General features: G+C 37.6%; 1 protein-coding gene and 1 pseudogene across 3 annotated transcripts in view; one reads left to right on the top strand and one right to left on the bottom strand.

The window, feature by feature from the left end:
• Positions 1–15,086, bottom strand: part of LOC124777985 (ATP-binding cassette sub-family A member 7-like) — a 594,849-nt gene that overhangs the window by 534,864 nt on the left and 44,899 nt on the right. The gene's annotated exons all lie outside the window — the stretch shown is intronic.
• On the top strand, positions 9,397–9,514 carry LOC124778767 (annotated as a pseudogene).

Here is a 15,086-nt window from a genome sequence, read left to right as displayed (position 1 = left end):
GGTGTCTGATGTTCACTCTATTTTTTCACACACTTCTTTATTACTTCTTAATTTCCATTTCCAGTTCTCATATTTTGGTCCCATTTTCCTGTTTATTTTCCTTTCCTTCTTTTCTATTTCACCTGATTGTTTGGCTGTATGTAATGAAAGGCATTCTGATGCATAAAGGCATTCAGTTGTAATGACAGTATTGTAGTGCTGAAGATTTGCAGTTATGGAAACAGATTTCTCATTATTCAGGTTTTTTGTTAGATGAGAAGCCACCTCCATTCTCCTTGCCCTTGCTAGGTTAGCTTTTTTTGTATAAATCATTTGGTTATATTATTTCACCTAGATATTTAAATTTTGTAGTCTTTTCTTTCTACGATAATCAGTTTCCATATATTTCAGTGCCTCCTTAACATGTCATGTACTCTGTTTTTTAAAAAGATATATGTAGGCCTGCTTCTGGAGTTGTCTCTTGCAAGAGATTTATCTGCATTGTTGCATTTACTACAAATTCAGCAAAGATGGCATCCCCACCTGTTAAAGCCAGGCAATCAAAACTCAGATTATCCCCTTTTCTCCCAACTGTGATTCTCCAATTCTTTCTTCTTCTGTTCTTTTCCTCCATTCCCTGATTATCTTTTCCAGCACACAATTGAACAACAATGAGGACAGTCCATCTCCCTGCCTTACGCCAGTTTTGATCCCAAAAGCCTTGGAGGTTTTGCCTAAAAATTTAATTTTGCATTTTGTATCTGTTAGTGTGTCTTTTATGATTGCCACTGATTTGTTGTCAGCTCCAAACTCTTTTTAAGGCACTGAATACCATTTTCCTGTCAATTGAATCCTATTCTTGTTTGAAACCTAAAAATGTTATGCAAGTGCTTTTAGATCTCATTTTTCTATACCTATTCTTGGTTTGGATAAAGTCATGGTTAGTAAGGAGTCTGCTCTTACACTTTCAATAATTAAGAAATAGCCTATGTGCACAAATGGTATTGGACTATTGGTGTCTAATATTATGTCGAATAGCTGATGATATAGGCAGATTACAAGATAGTATATGATACATTTTACATCAAGAATTAACAATGAGGAAGCATTGTGCAATATGTGGGCTAGATTTATTGCATACTGCTGCTGCTCATTCTGTTACATTCCATAATGTTAGTTTGATGCAGTTCTACATTCTCATCACTTACCAACTGTCTTCTTCTTTTTAGTGAAACAGCTGCATCCTCCACCAGTGATGATCTGGCTTATATACACATATTTAAGAATGCATCTGCAATTCTTTCCTTCTACAACCCCTTCAACTACAATTTTCATCAACAACTTTTTATTGTCACATGCACCAAATTATTCTCTCCCTCTCTCTCTCTCTCTCTCTCTCTCTCTCTCTCTCTAATTAATTATATTCTATGTTAGGATGCCATACGAGGAAAGTGTGAGTTGGCCAAACTTTCTGGAATCGTTGTTGATTGGCATGGAGATCATTCAGTTCAAGATACCTTGAACTCAGTATACGTTCTAAGGTTCTACAACAGATGGATGTCAAAGATACTGGACAATATTCTGTGGGTCACATATGCTACCACTCTTGTAAATGTGAATGGCATGTGCTTTCTTTCAGCTATTACACACATTCCCCCCTACACAGGGAGTTACAGTATAAGTCAAATATGGGCTTACTCAGTTTTGTTCAGTTTCGGCAATTTCACCCATTTCTTAATTCCAGCAACACTAATATCCCTATAGTGGAACAAGAACTAAACAGGGCCAGTACTCTGGATTTTCCTGTATTAAAGAGTATTTAGAATGTCGGCTTCGGCTTTGATATCGTAAGGTTTGATTCTTGTGTCATTCATGAGTGTCTGGGCATTAACTTTTGTGTCACTGACACTCTTTACATATGTACAGAATTTCTTTGGATTTTATCAAACTTCTTTGGATAAGATTCTGTTACAGAAGTCACCGAAAGCTTTTCACAGACAGATGTAGTCTCTGTTTAACTACAGCCATGTGTTCCGTTTTATACCTGTTGTGCAATATTCGGTTTCTTTAGCAGCTTCTTTATAGGGACTGTGTACCACAGGGAGTCCACCCCATCAGAATATGTTATATTATGTACATATCTATCCACTTTTCAGTGAATTATTCTATTTAACTTGAGTCACAGTTCCTCTATACCAGCAGTTCTCAAACTTTTTTTGTGAGAGAATTCTTTTGAAATACTAAATTTTTATGGAGCCCTAAAGTAAGCGAAACCTAGTTTTATGTTCACTCTTCAATTGTAATCATTTAATCAAAATCATACAAAAGTAGGTACATTATACATCACAGGCTTCAATAACAATATACAAAGCAACACACAGTAATACATTGAGGGAGGAAAAATTGCACCAACAAAAAATAATTAATGTAGAGTAATGAATACATTTGTCTAGGTAACATATTTAAGTGATTAATATTGCAAGATCACAGGTTATACAAGTGTGAGAAGTCTTCAGAAATGTGAAATTCTGGTATATTAATAACTGGTGTAACCACCAGAATGTTGAATGCAAGCATGTAAGTGTAAATATGCCTGCATTGTGTTGCACAGGTGCCGCATACCAGGTTGTGGAATGGAGATCCATGTCCACTGCACTTAGTCGGTCAATACAGGGACATTTATTGCTGGTTGTAGATTAAGCTGGAGTTGTCATCTGATATGCCCCATATATGATCTATAGGAGATATATCTGGGGATTGAGCAGGCCAAGGCAACATGTCAACACTCAGTAGAGCATGTCCGGATACAACATGTGAATTAGTGTTACCCTGATGGTGAAAACCCTCTGGGATGCTGTTCATGAGTGGCAGCACAAGAGGTTGAATCACCAGACTGTCTTACAAATTTACAGTCAGGGCATATGGGATTAACCATGAGTGTGCTTCTGCTGTCATACAAAACCGCACTCTGGAACATAACTCCAGGTATAGGTCTAGTGTGTCTAGCACTCAGATATGTTGGTTGCAGCCCAAAAGTGGTCTCCTCCAAACCAACACACAGACCTCACTGGAATCAAGGCAGAACCAGCTTTCTTCAGAAAATGAAATAGACCTTCATCCTACCCTGCAATAAGCTCTCACTTGACACCACTGATGTTGCAAATGGTACTGGTTTGGGTCACTGGAACACACACTATAGGGTTCCTACCTCAGACCTGTTCTTGAAGTAATTGATTTGTAACAGTTCACTGTGTCACTGAAGTGGCAACTACAGCTCAAATTGCCGCTGCAGATGCAATACAACGCACCTGGACCATAAACGAAACACGATGGTATTACATCTCAATAATGCTCCATGGGCATCAGAAGCCCGATCATCTTGCGACAGTACAATCTTATGATCACCACTGCCAGCAATTATGTACAGTGGCTATATTCCTGCTAAGTCTTTCTACAATATCACAAAAAGAATATCCAAATTCTTGTAAACCCATAAACCATCTATTTCAAACTCACTGAAGTGCTCATAATGGCGTCTTTACTGCCTTAAAGGCATTCATAACTAACATCACCTCACCGTGACCAATCTTAAGGGTAACTAAGACTCACTGCCATTACAGCATGAATTTAAAGCGAAACTGATTTGAATTCTCATCGTGGCGCTACTAGTGCCACTTTTATCTGACTGGTGCGAAATTTAAATATACATCATCTTTCAGACAGAAACATGCCTACCAATTTGCTTCTTAGTGTTGCAATTTTTTTCCCATTAGTGTATAACCACAAAATAATGTTGCTGATTCCACTGGAAACTGATAAAACTGTTTCCATTTAATGGGAAGTAAGAAGTTGTATTTTAATTCCGAACAACTATTCAATGTCAGGCTTGGTAGATGAGAGTTGAAGACACGTCAGGTTCAGCATCCACTCTACTGCGGTATTTTGATGTTGTAGCCGCATTTGCTGAGAGCCCCATACGACAAAAGTATGTTGTTGGAGTGGGAGATGGACAATTAGAGTCTGTGTGGCAAATTGTGGATATTCATCACAAACTCTGCACCAAAAATCATCTAGTAACATTGTTTTGAACAATGATCCCATGGTTGAATCAGATGCCATTTCTAAAGTGGCCTCATAGGTTTGATATTTTCTGGCTTCTGCAAATTCAGTACAAAAGGATTCTCAAACCATGGACTCATTTTCAGTTCTGTATTCTGCTCTTCGGTAAAATATATCTAAAAAGGCACTGGACCAATACTCAAATATTTAATTTGGTGATTCTGGTGTCTCACCAACAATCACATTGTGTTAAAAAGCTCTCATGCCAACACAAACAATACAAAAATCTAATTTTTTGAAGTGGTTATTTTGTTATCAGTAGTGAAAACTATTCTCCTTATCTTCTACAGATAGTTTTAATTCATTCACTTTCCAAATATATCTGCCAAAATGTTGATATAAACAATTAAGTCATGTCACTCTAAAGGTTTTTTAATTTAAAAGAAATATCAGTCATAAAAGCTTGCAATCGAGCTCTTAGTACCAACAATCTTGTTAGTGTCTCATCCCAAGCTAACCATCTAATGTCAATGTGGAGCAGTAGTGTTTTGTCTGCTCCGTTAAACTTCACACAATATTGAAAATGATCAGACCTTAGAGGCCAGGATTTAACATAACTGAAATATTTTTACTGCTTCCTCAAAAATCAATTTTAGATTTGGCAGCATCATCTTGGCCCCATCTGTACAAATACTGATACAATTGTTCCAATGGACTCAACAAACCCAATACTGATTTAAGATTTGTCATACTTCCTTTTTTTCACTTTTAGTGGGTCATTAGATACCTTACTCATTGAAACTGTGGAGCCTGAAGTCATTAAATCACGTCTTGTATCTCTGTCTCCATCAGAAATCTGATGATGATGCTCCATCTTCCGGACAAACAACCTCTGAACATTTGCTGCAAGATTTTGCTGCAACACCTTTAACCAATGCTCCACTCTATCTTTTAAAACAAACAGTTTAATTTTCAATACCACACACATAGAATAATATTGCCAGAAGGCACTGAATTTTACAACTGTAGTCAATGTTGTTGTTGTTGTTGTTGTGGTCTTCAGTCCTGAGACTGGTTTGATGCAGCTCTCCATGCTACTCTATCCTGTGCAAGCTTTTTCATCTCCCACTATCTACTGCAACCTACATCCTTCTGAATCTGCTTATTGTATTCATCTCTTGGTCTCCCTCTACGATTTTTACCCTCCACGCTGCCCTCCAATACTAAATTGGTGATCCCTTGATGCCTCAGAACATGTCCTACCAACCGATCCCTTCTTCTGGTCAAGTTGTGCCACAAACTTCTCTTCTCCCCAATCCTATTCAATACTTCCTCATTAGTTATGTGATGTACCCATCTAATCTTCAGCATTCTTCTGTAGCACCACATTTCGAAAGCTTCTATTCTCTTCTTGTCCAAACTATTTATCGTCCATGTTTCACTTCCATACATGGCTACACTCCATACAAATACTTTCAAAAATGACTTCCTGATACTTAAATCTATACTCGATGTTAACAAATCTCTCTTCTTCAGAAAAGCTTTCACTGTAGTCAATAACAAACACAAACTGAATATACTGCAGTCCGAGAGTGGTGTGTAGATTTCCTGTGATAAATTGGGCTACACATTGCAAACATAAATACATGTAAGACTGTATTCTGTGCTGTGTGTTGTGGTGTGGTGTTGCAGCATGTGTAGATGACACTGTGTAGCAAGAGCGAGAGCGCATTATCAAGGCCACTGCATGTCTGTGAAATGATGAGCATCGAGTTGCGATACACCTACTTGTACAAGCTAAATTCTGTTGTTTGTAGTTTTTGATGTGGCCTTATTGTAGATTCATTATGTGTCAAGTCACCTCATTTTCAGCTATTATGCACTCAGAGAAAAAATAACTTTTATAAAACCAACAATGATATATCTATAAGTGTCTTTTTCTTGGTGTATGACAATGCCTGATGTCTTTTGTTCTTTAGGTTAATATTATTTTGGTTGAACCACTGCAGAGGCCCTGTGCAGCCCCAGTGCTCTGTAGAGCACACAATCACTGCATCATATGCTTCTGCCTCAAGCTAAATGTTTTATGTTCCTTCTTGATATACGACATTACTGCTTCTTTAAATCCTTTAGGATTAAAGAAGACCACTCACCATAAGGCAGAAGCATTGAGTTGTCAATAGGCTAACATAAAAGATGGAAAACTTGATAGCTTTCCAGGTTATCCTTGGTCAAGCTAAGGGTAAAATACATTAAACCCCCCCCCCCCCCCCCCCCCACACACACACACACACACACACACACACACACACACACACACACACACACACACACACACACACACACACACACACACAACCACACTATGCAGTAGCTCATCAAAGGATAACGTCTAAAAATAGCAAGTTTTTCCTTATTTTGTGTGTGTCTACAAACATATCAATGCTTCTGCTTTTCAGTGACTGGTCTCCTTTAATCCTAAAGTATTTGCATTCTACAAGAAATTCCCTATTGCCTATTTTTCTAGTTGTTTCAGCTGTCCTTTGTGCTTTGGAAATCACTGTTGCTACAGTTGCCTCACTGTCACTGATACCATCTTCAATATAGACATACCACATTCCATCATGAGTGAACATCCAAACTATCTGTTCTAATTAGTTTTCGGAAAAAGCATTTAGTATTATTTTACAGATATCTCAACAGGTCCATCACTTGCAAAACCACATGTATCTGAATTGGCTGTTGGATGATTAATCTCTCTTCCAGACAATGGAGTGTGATTGGGGAAACATATATTCTAATGAGATGAGGTTTTCTCTAAAGTTGGTTGCATCTGAGGGCAATCCAGTGGTCAATAAGAGCCTTAGTCAATCCCACAAAGAGGAATGCTTCACACTCTGCCACTGGCATTTTCTTTTGAGAGCTTTCTGAGTTGTTCACTAAGATCTTAGAAAGTCTTATCTGTGGGGTCCATTTATTTGGATGATGATAGTGTATGGTTTACTATAGCTACCATTATCTGGATTGGATGAAGTAGGCTAATCTAAAACAAAACTTCCACTGCCATCAGTAGAAACCATCATCTGCTTGTAGATTGAACTCTTATCACACAAAATGTCAATTTTGAAATGGAATGGATACTTGAAAGCAATAGATGTTATTCGAAAGTTTAGAAAATCAAGTAATCTTTTTATTGTGCCTGTCTGCAACTCAATGTGTTATCTTTACAGTGAGTAGCACTCTATCCTTTTCATAATTGTTGATATTCCAACCTGGACTTTCCATGGTTTGATATTTAAATGTTTTTAATATGTTAAACAATTTTCTAACAATGACACGAATCTCTTAAAATTATTTTTATGGGAGCAATGGGAGAGGGGAAAAAATAAGAGTTTAAGAGTCAGGGGTGTCCTGGCTAAAAATGGACAGAGGACACAAAACTTAACAAGATGTATGTGCCTTAAGTAACAGCAGTACGTCCACTTGGTAAATTCCAACATTCACATATTCAGCATAATTCATTAAATTCTTGGTGTTCTTTAAATATGATATTTCCCCATGCTTCAATGGGTATTCAGAAAGATCCGAAGTACCTTCACATGTTAGTCACTTGCCAACCTAAACCATCTACCTTGGCCCCAGTTGTGCTGGTTTGCATTCAGTCAAAATGCTCTCTTTACCAGAAGAGATTTCTGAGAATTTGTAAAAGCAAAGGCAACTCCCAAGACAAATACACTGCAGTCCATTAAAATAATAAGACCACGAATGATAAATTGGCATGAACTGTACTACAGGCTTGGATATGGCAACAATAAGCATTTTCACGTCAGAATGATTTATGTGAGAAGATTGCGTAATGCCTCATGTACGAAGGAGAAATGTCTACCAGCACACATCTGAATTCAACAGTGGCAGGACTGAGATCTATGAAAACTGGTTTACTGTTCCACAATATTGCTGCTCACACTGTTTGGAATCCCACGACTGTCACGTGAATATGGAATCAATAGGTTCAGGAGTCATACTCAAATACTCAATGCCACGTAGGATATCAAATGCTTCCCATCATTTGTGCCAGAGAGGACAGATAATTGCTCAATTGGTCAAGCAAAATGTCAAACTGGGCTTTATTTGTAGACAGATAAATACCCCCAAAGCTAGGCATGACAACTTCAGGAGCATCACAGATTATCAACACACTGACTATCGTTGCAGCTTCCCTAGAAGAGAGAGTGGTACATCCAATGACAACAATGGACATATTCTCCCAGTTCTGGTTTTAGCATTATGTTGGACACAGCTTCAGTGTGGATGCTCTTATGAAAATGAAAGTTGCCATAAGGAATTGGTTGTCAGCATAAAAGTATGATGGTATACAGTGCCACTGTGTACACAGCAGAACCCCTTCTGCTTCATGCAGCCAGTAATTTGGGCAGTAGTCATCACATTTCTGTCACGTTAAGGCCAATGGCTGTGCCTACCTTTGAGGTCTGCAAAATATTACCTTTCAACAAGTTAAGCAAGACCACATGGCGTCTGACACCATGCTCTTCTGACCTACTTCAGCGCAGAGAGTAATCCACTTTTGCCTGGGCCACCATGTTTCCCATAACTCTCAGCCACTGAAGCATCCTGTCATGGTTTACTGAGAGACAAGTATGCCACCACTAGTCACCCACTATGAGTGATGAACCCTGGCATACAGCTGCAGCAGCACAGAAAGGAGTATTCCATCTGTCACCCAAACTATATTAGACTATGTCCATTGTTGCTGCTAAATGTGACAGAGCTTGCAGTGTTCCTATTGCTCCAAAAGAGTGAGGTTTAACCCTACAACTACCTTTTCAATGAATTACATCCATGAACAATGAAATGCTATAATGATTTAATACGTAGAACAGCGCAACTATTTTGCAGTTTTGTTTTGTATATTGCATGTGGCAAGTCTTGTCAACGAAGAATGGTGTCTTCAAAGTGGGATGGCAATTGCAGTAACTTTGCAAAAGGAACAGCACACAGGCCCTGGATCAAGAGCCACAAACACAACACTGAGATTGACTGGAAAAATACAAATGAAGCATGTAAACTGTTTTCACTACTGTGATATTCCAAACTGTTGCTCTGATGTTTGTTTTGAGATTCTGAGTTATAAAGTTATGGTAATGTTCCTGTAGGAAGAACTTCATTATGAAAAGTTAACTGTATTGTTCTTGAATATATGGCACATAGATCTGAAGCATTTTGTTTATTTACACAATTCCATATTGTGCTAAATTCTTGAATTCCAGCATCTACAGAAGATTAAGTCCAAGCATTTAGTATCCATGGTCAAGAATAAAGGCAAGCTAAACAACGCTGGCCAATGGCCTTGCCACAGTGGTAACACCTGTTCCCGTCAGATCACCGAAGTTAAGCACTGTCGGACTGAGCTAGCACTTGGATGGGTGACCATCCGGTCTGCCAAGTGCTGTTGGCAAGCGGGGTGCACTCAGCCCATGTGAGGCAAACTGAGGAGCTACTTGATTGAAAAGTAGCAGGTCCGGTCTCGGATACTGACATACAGCCGGGAGAACAGTGTGCTGACCATGTGCCCCTCTGTATCCACATCCAGTGACACCTATGAGCTGAGGATGACACAGCGGCCGGTCAGTACTGTTGGGCCTTCGTGGCCTGTTTGAGAGGAGTTTAGTTTTTTTTTTTTTTTTTTTAATAACACTGAGTTACAATAACAGCTCAAGAGGACAAATAGCTTTACAAAATGAGAATCAACATTGGGTACATTACATTACAATCGGCATACTAAATTTTGCACCCTATATACCTTACATCAACTTTGAATTTAATCATATTCTTCCTACTATACTGCATAAGCACAACAGGAAAAACTTATTTTCTAGCATTTCCAGTGTTGCAGTTGTAATTGCTGGCAGAATATTTTCTGATACAGGGTAACTTTTGTGTGGATGGCAGCCACCTTTATTTTTACCTTTTCAGTTTGCATTCCTCTAAGATTTTGCTCAGTCCTATAAAATGGTAGATGTACTGACATAATTCAGAAGAAATTAATAGTCCCAATGAACAAACATGTGATACAGTCGCGAAACAACCTTTATTACTGTAAGAAAGTGACCAGTGCGACCAATATGTAAAAAATGCGAATCTAGTATGGAAAAGTATGTGAGCTCTGTCAATGTCCAAGTTCATTACAATTTGCTCATACTAACATTATTACTAACAAAAATAAAACATTGGGATACTAGGGTGTAAAGCGAGGTTCCCACTGGAGTGAACGAGCATCCGATAACAATAAGTCTCCCAGCTTAAAGTTCACATACCCTGGTGCCCACTCACTGTCGATCTTCTAGCAAACTAACAACGCAAGTTCGCGTTCTGTCTACTCTGCTACTAGCAGTGCAAAGAACACTCAACTGGTGTTTTGTGTGTGAACTACTCTTGTTGCAGACATGAGTTGTGTGAATAATATTGTTGATACAAGAATATATAACAGGTGCTTGTGGGAGCCAAATGATCAGCAGCACAAATTCCAAAGAAAAAGAAATATAATTGTCAGAAATTACTGAAGCACACAAAGGTCCAATGGGCACATGACAAAATAGGTTAAACAATACATGCATCCAGCAGGCAGGATGGAGTGAATAAGCACAAAAGCCAGGTATTTCTTTTTATTAAAAAAGTAATGGCACAATAAATTTCCTTGAAATTAAACAACTATGAATACATATTTTTTATGCTGAGTATTGTAAAATTAAAAACATACCAGAAACCTGATCATCCTCATTGTTTATGTTTCATGGCAGCTCTAATTCCATTGGTGATTTATCATTGTTATTTTAGAGGGGTTTTAAGTAATAGCTGAATGAGTACAAATTGTTATCCTTTGATCATTCTATCTGCCCTCTAATAAAGTATATATCAGACTTCTTCATTACTTGTTACCAACCAGCCATGGATGGACAAACTTTGTCAAGATTACAATACTCAAACCACAGTAAAATGAATGCAATACCGTAATTTAAACTATGACAATAAAGAGGACACTATAAAACATATTCAAGTTAAGAACTAGATCACTTTACAATTATATAACCAATACTACAAAATAGTGTAGTTAAACAGCGAAGTTGCTGTTGTAGTCACTGCACTAAGTTGAAAGTAATATAGACACTGTTTTATCACAAGAGAAGAATTCTCAATACTGTAAAAAGGCTGCTCTTTTAATTTACACAAAATTTTAGTTCTACATTGCTCCACTGATAAGGAACAAAGGCACTGCCAGTGTATGAGCATTCCCTTGTATTCACTTAGGATAAATACAGTTTAAGCTCACAATACAGAAATGGATTATTGAATTACATGATAACAGATTGAATAGGGTGCAGTTACTGAGTTATGGCAAAACTATGCAAAAACTCTTACCAAATTAAAAAGACCAGAGAAGTGATACTAAGAAACAACTAGTGGAAATAGAACAGGAAGGACAAAAATAATGAAAAAGAACTGGACTGGAAGATTAAACATGAGAGTTGGAAGGGGGGGGGGGGGGGCAAAAAAAAGTGGAACATTGAAATGAAAGAAGATTGTGAACAAATAAAGAAAGAAGACAATGATTAAAAATGTGTCAGAATATGGGATAAATAATGGCAAGAATATGACAAGGAAGTAAGGTAATACTGGAAAACCAAGCAGGAACTTAGTTGCAACTAATGGATGGCAGGAAGCAAGCACTTGCTGGAGAGGAATTCCCCACATAAAACTATAAAACACAATTTTCATGGTACAAAACTTTTCACTGATCATTATGATCCACCAAACTGCGTGACAATAAATGAAGTAAAGATAATATAATTAATACCTCATATGAACAAATCTTTAATTTCAAGTTGTATTCTGTGTTATGTTTCATGTAATTAATGCAACGAATTTTACTTTTACTCCCTGTTTGCTTACATATCATGGCATTTCCTGTTCCACTCAACAAAATGTGTTTAGCAATGAGCAGCACATGCTAGAAGATATTCCAATGACTTTTACATGCACAGTTGGAAACTTATAAACATGTTTTCTTTTAAAACAATTTTTAGACAAAAGAAATGTTATGACATTTAGCACTGAACAGTCTCCTTAAGTAATCTCATACTGTGTTGGTTAACGTAAAATGCTGATTTTTGTGCAAAATATATAGTTCATGATCTGTTAATCTGACATTGTGGGGATCCCAAAGATTCAAACAGTGGTTAAAAGAATGAGTCCCACTAGTGTTCTGCATGACGTTACAGATGAACTTAGACAAGAAAATAAATGATGTATCATAATTAATAGCAAAAACTGACACAGTTGAAATTGCACAATAACAGAAGTAACATTATTCCATTACACATAGGTACATAAACGAGTCATTTGTGAAACATTTGTGAATGGGTGGTTACAAGCTGCCACTGACTTCAGATTCTAATCAGTACAAATGTATTTGGAATGTGAACTTTACAATTAAGTCTTATCTAATTGGTTTCAAGTTCACCTATGGTCCATGTTACAGGAATGTGGTAGCTGCATGATGAGGTACCAGCATGTTTTGTTGCTAGTGTGACAGAGCACCAACATACCAACATCATCCAAGATTGATGTGATGAGCTGGGTCTGTACCTTTGCCTCCCAAGTTCACCCAACATCAAATCCTCGTGATTTTTCAGTTCTGAGTCATCTTAAAAGTGAAGTGTACAGCACTACTGTTGACATGATTGAAGAACTGGAGCAGCAAACTGTATAACCTTGTCAAAATTTACAAGATGATTTTTTAGTGTTTGGGGAGGGAAAAAAAAAATCATAGCTGACTGTAGATATCAGTGCAGTACTGCATCCAAGTGCAAGGATGACAAGCAGAACATCTCCTTTAACAGGTACGAATGCACAATAAATTTTAACATGCTGAAGCAGTATTGTTATTTCTCGTTAAGGTAGTTCATGGGTGAAATTTGAGTCCAATTAGATGGAGATTTCATTGAAAAGTATACATTACAAATACATTTGTGCTGACTAGAAGGATATTTAATACAGAAGTCGGTGGTGGATCATAACCACACATTCGTAGTCATCTCACAAATGGCTAGTTTGCAGACACTAGTTTACAGGAATGTTTTTGTTTCTTGTGTATGTCCATTTATATCAGTTGTTACTATTGATTATGATACAACTTTATTATACAAAGATTACTGGAAATGTAGAAAAAAAATACTTTGCACAAATTTGCAATTATAATGCAGTCCACCAAATGTTTTCTGTGTAAATCACTAACTGATATGCAATAAGACTGCAGATTCATAAACAGAATTTGTTTCCTTTATTATTATTTTCTTCAAAGCTACAATATTAATAGTAATACATCGACACCCAGGAAACTGAAAGGAAGCTGACTTTGTTGTTTAAGATTAAGAAAGATGTGATTTGAAATATTTTGAAAATATCTAGACAGAAAACATTAACTGAGGATTACTGAAAGTTAAAAAGGAGAAATGCCATATTTTTACTTAGAGTTAATGCTTCAATAACGTGAGAATAGATAAGAAAGAACATTGACCTGATGGTACACAGAATATGCAATAAATAATGAAACACACTGCAAGCACATTGCAATTAATAGTTACTGCAGTAGCAAAATTATCTGAATTTGTAATCTTGCACAAAAAGGCAATTTTTTCCAAGATAATGGAGTTATTAAATTATCAACATTTTGTGTTCCAGTTACACAGAGATCAAAGTCTTACACTGTTCCCCATTGAACAGGGTAGTTACAATGATGTGTAAAGCCGACAAAAGCACTATTCCACAAGAAGCTATAATGTAAATCTCTATGTGTAAACTGGACTGTACAGTGAGTAATACACAATCTTAATGTCTGTAGGAACTTATCGCCTTCAAATTATTGTTCCCCAGCCAAGAGTCTCTTATTCTACATCTACAGTGCACTGGTCTGCGGAGGTTGTATACCCCACAAACCACCACACAGTGCATGGTGGAGGGTAAAGGTACCACTACTAATCATTTCCTCTCCTATTCCACTCACAGACAGAGTGAGGGAGAGACAACTGTCTAAAAGTCCCTGTACAAGTCCTAATCTCTCACATATTATCTTAAAATACTATCTTAATACACACATTTGTGGCAGCAGAATCATTCTGAAACTGCCTCAAAATGCTGCTTCTCTAAATTTGTGCAACAGTGCCTAGCGTGAAGAGCTCCCTCCAGGGAGTCCCATTCGAGTTCACGAAGCATCTCTTTGATACTTGCAGGCTAATCAAACCTACTGGTAATAAACCTAACAGCCCGCCTCTCAACTGCTTCAATGTCTTCCTTTAATTCAACCTGGTGGGAATCCCAAACATTCGAACAGTACTCAAGAATGGGTCACACTAGTTTTCTACAAGCTGTCTTCTTTATGGACGAGCTACACTTTCCCATAACACTCCAATTAAAACGAAGTTCCCTATTACCAAACTGCTGTATTCTTTCCATTTCATATCGCTTTGCACTGTCATATCTAGGTATTTAATCGAAGTCACTCTGCCAAGCAGCACGCTATTATTGCTGTATTTGAACACTACAGAGCTGTTTTTCCTACTCATCCGCATAACTTCCATTTTTCTACATTTAGAGCAAGCTGCCATTCATCACACCAACTAGAAATTTTGCCTAAGTCATTTTGTAAATTTGTACAGTCACTTGATGACAAGACCTTCCCACACACCAAAGCGCCTCAGCAAACATCCATAAACTGCTGCTGACCCTGTACATCAGGTCATGTATGTGTATGAAGAATCAAAGCAGTCCTATCCCACTTCCTGGGGCACTCCTGACGATATCCTTGTGTCGATGAACACGCAGTCGAGTACCATGTACCTGGTTCTATTACTTGAGGAGTCTTCGAGACACTCGCACATCTTTAAACCTAAATGGTACGCTCGGACCTTGTCAACAATTTGCAGTGGGGCGTCGTGTCAAATGCTTTCCAGAAATCTAGAAACATGGAATCT

This window comes from Schistocerca piceifrons, chromosome 2 (genome assembly GCF_021461385.2).
Source record: "Schistocerca piceifrons isolate TAMUIC-IGC-003096 chromosome 2, iqSchPice1.1, whole genome shotgun sequence".
NCBI lineage: Eukaryota > Metazoa > Arthropoda > Insecta > Orthoptera > Acrididae > Schistocerca > Schistocerca piceifrons.
Note: the sequence above shows the minus strand (reverse complement) of the source record. Positions and strands in the feature narration are given on the sequence as shown.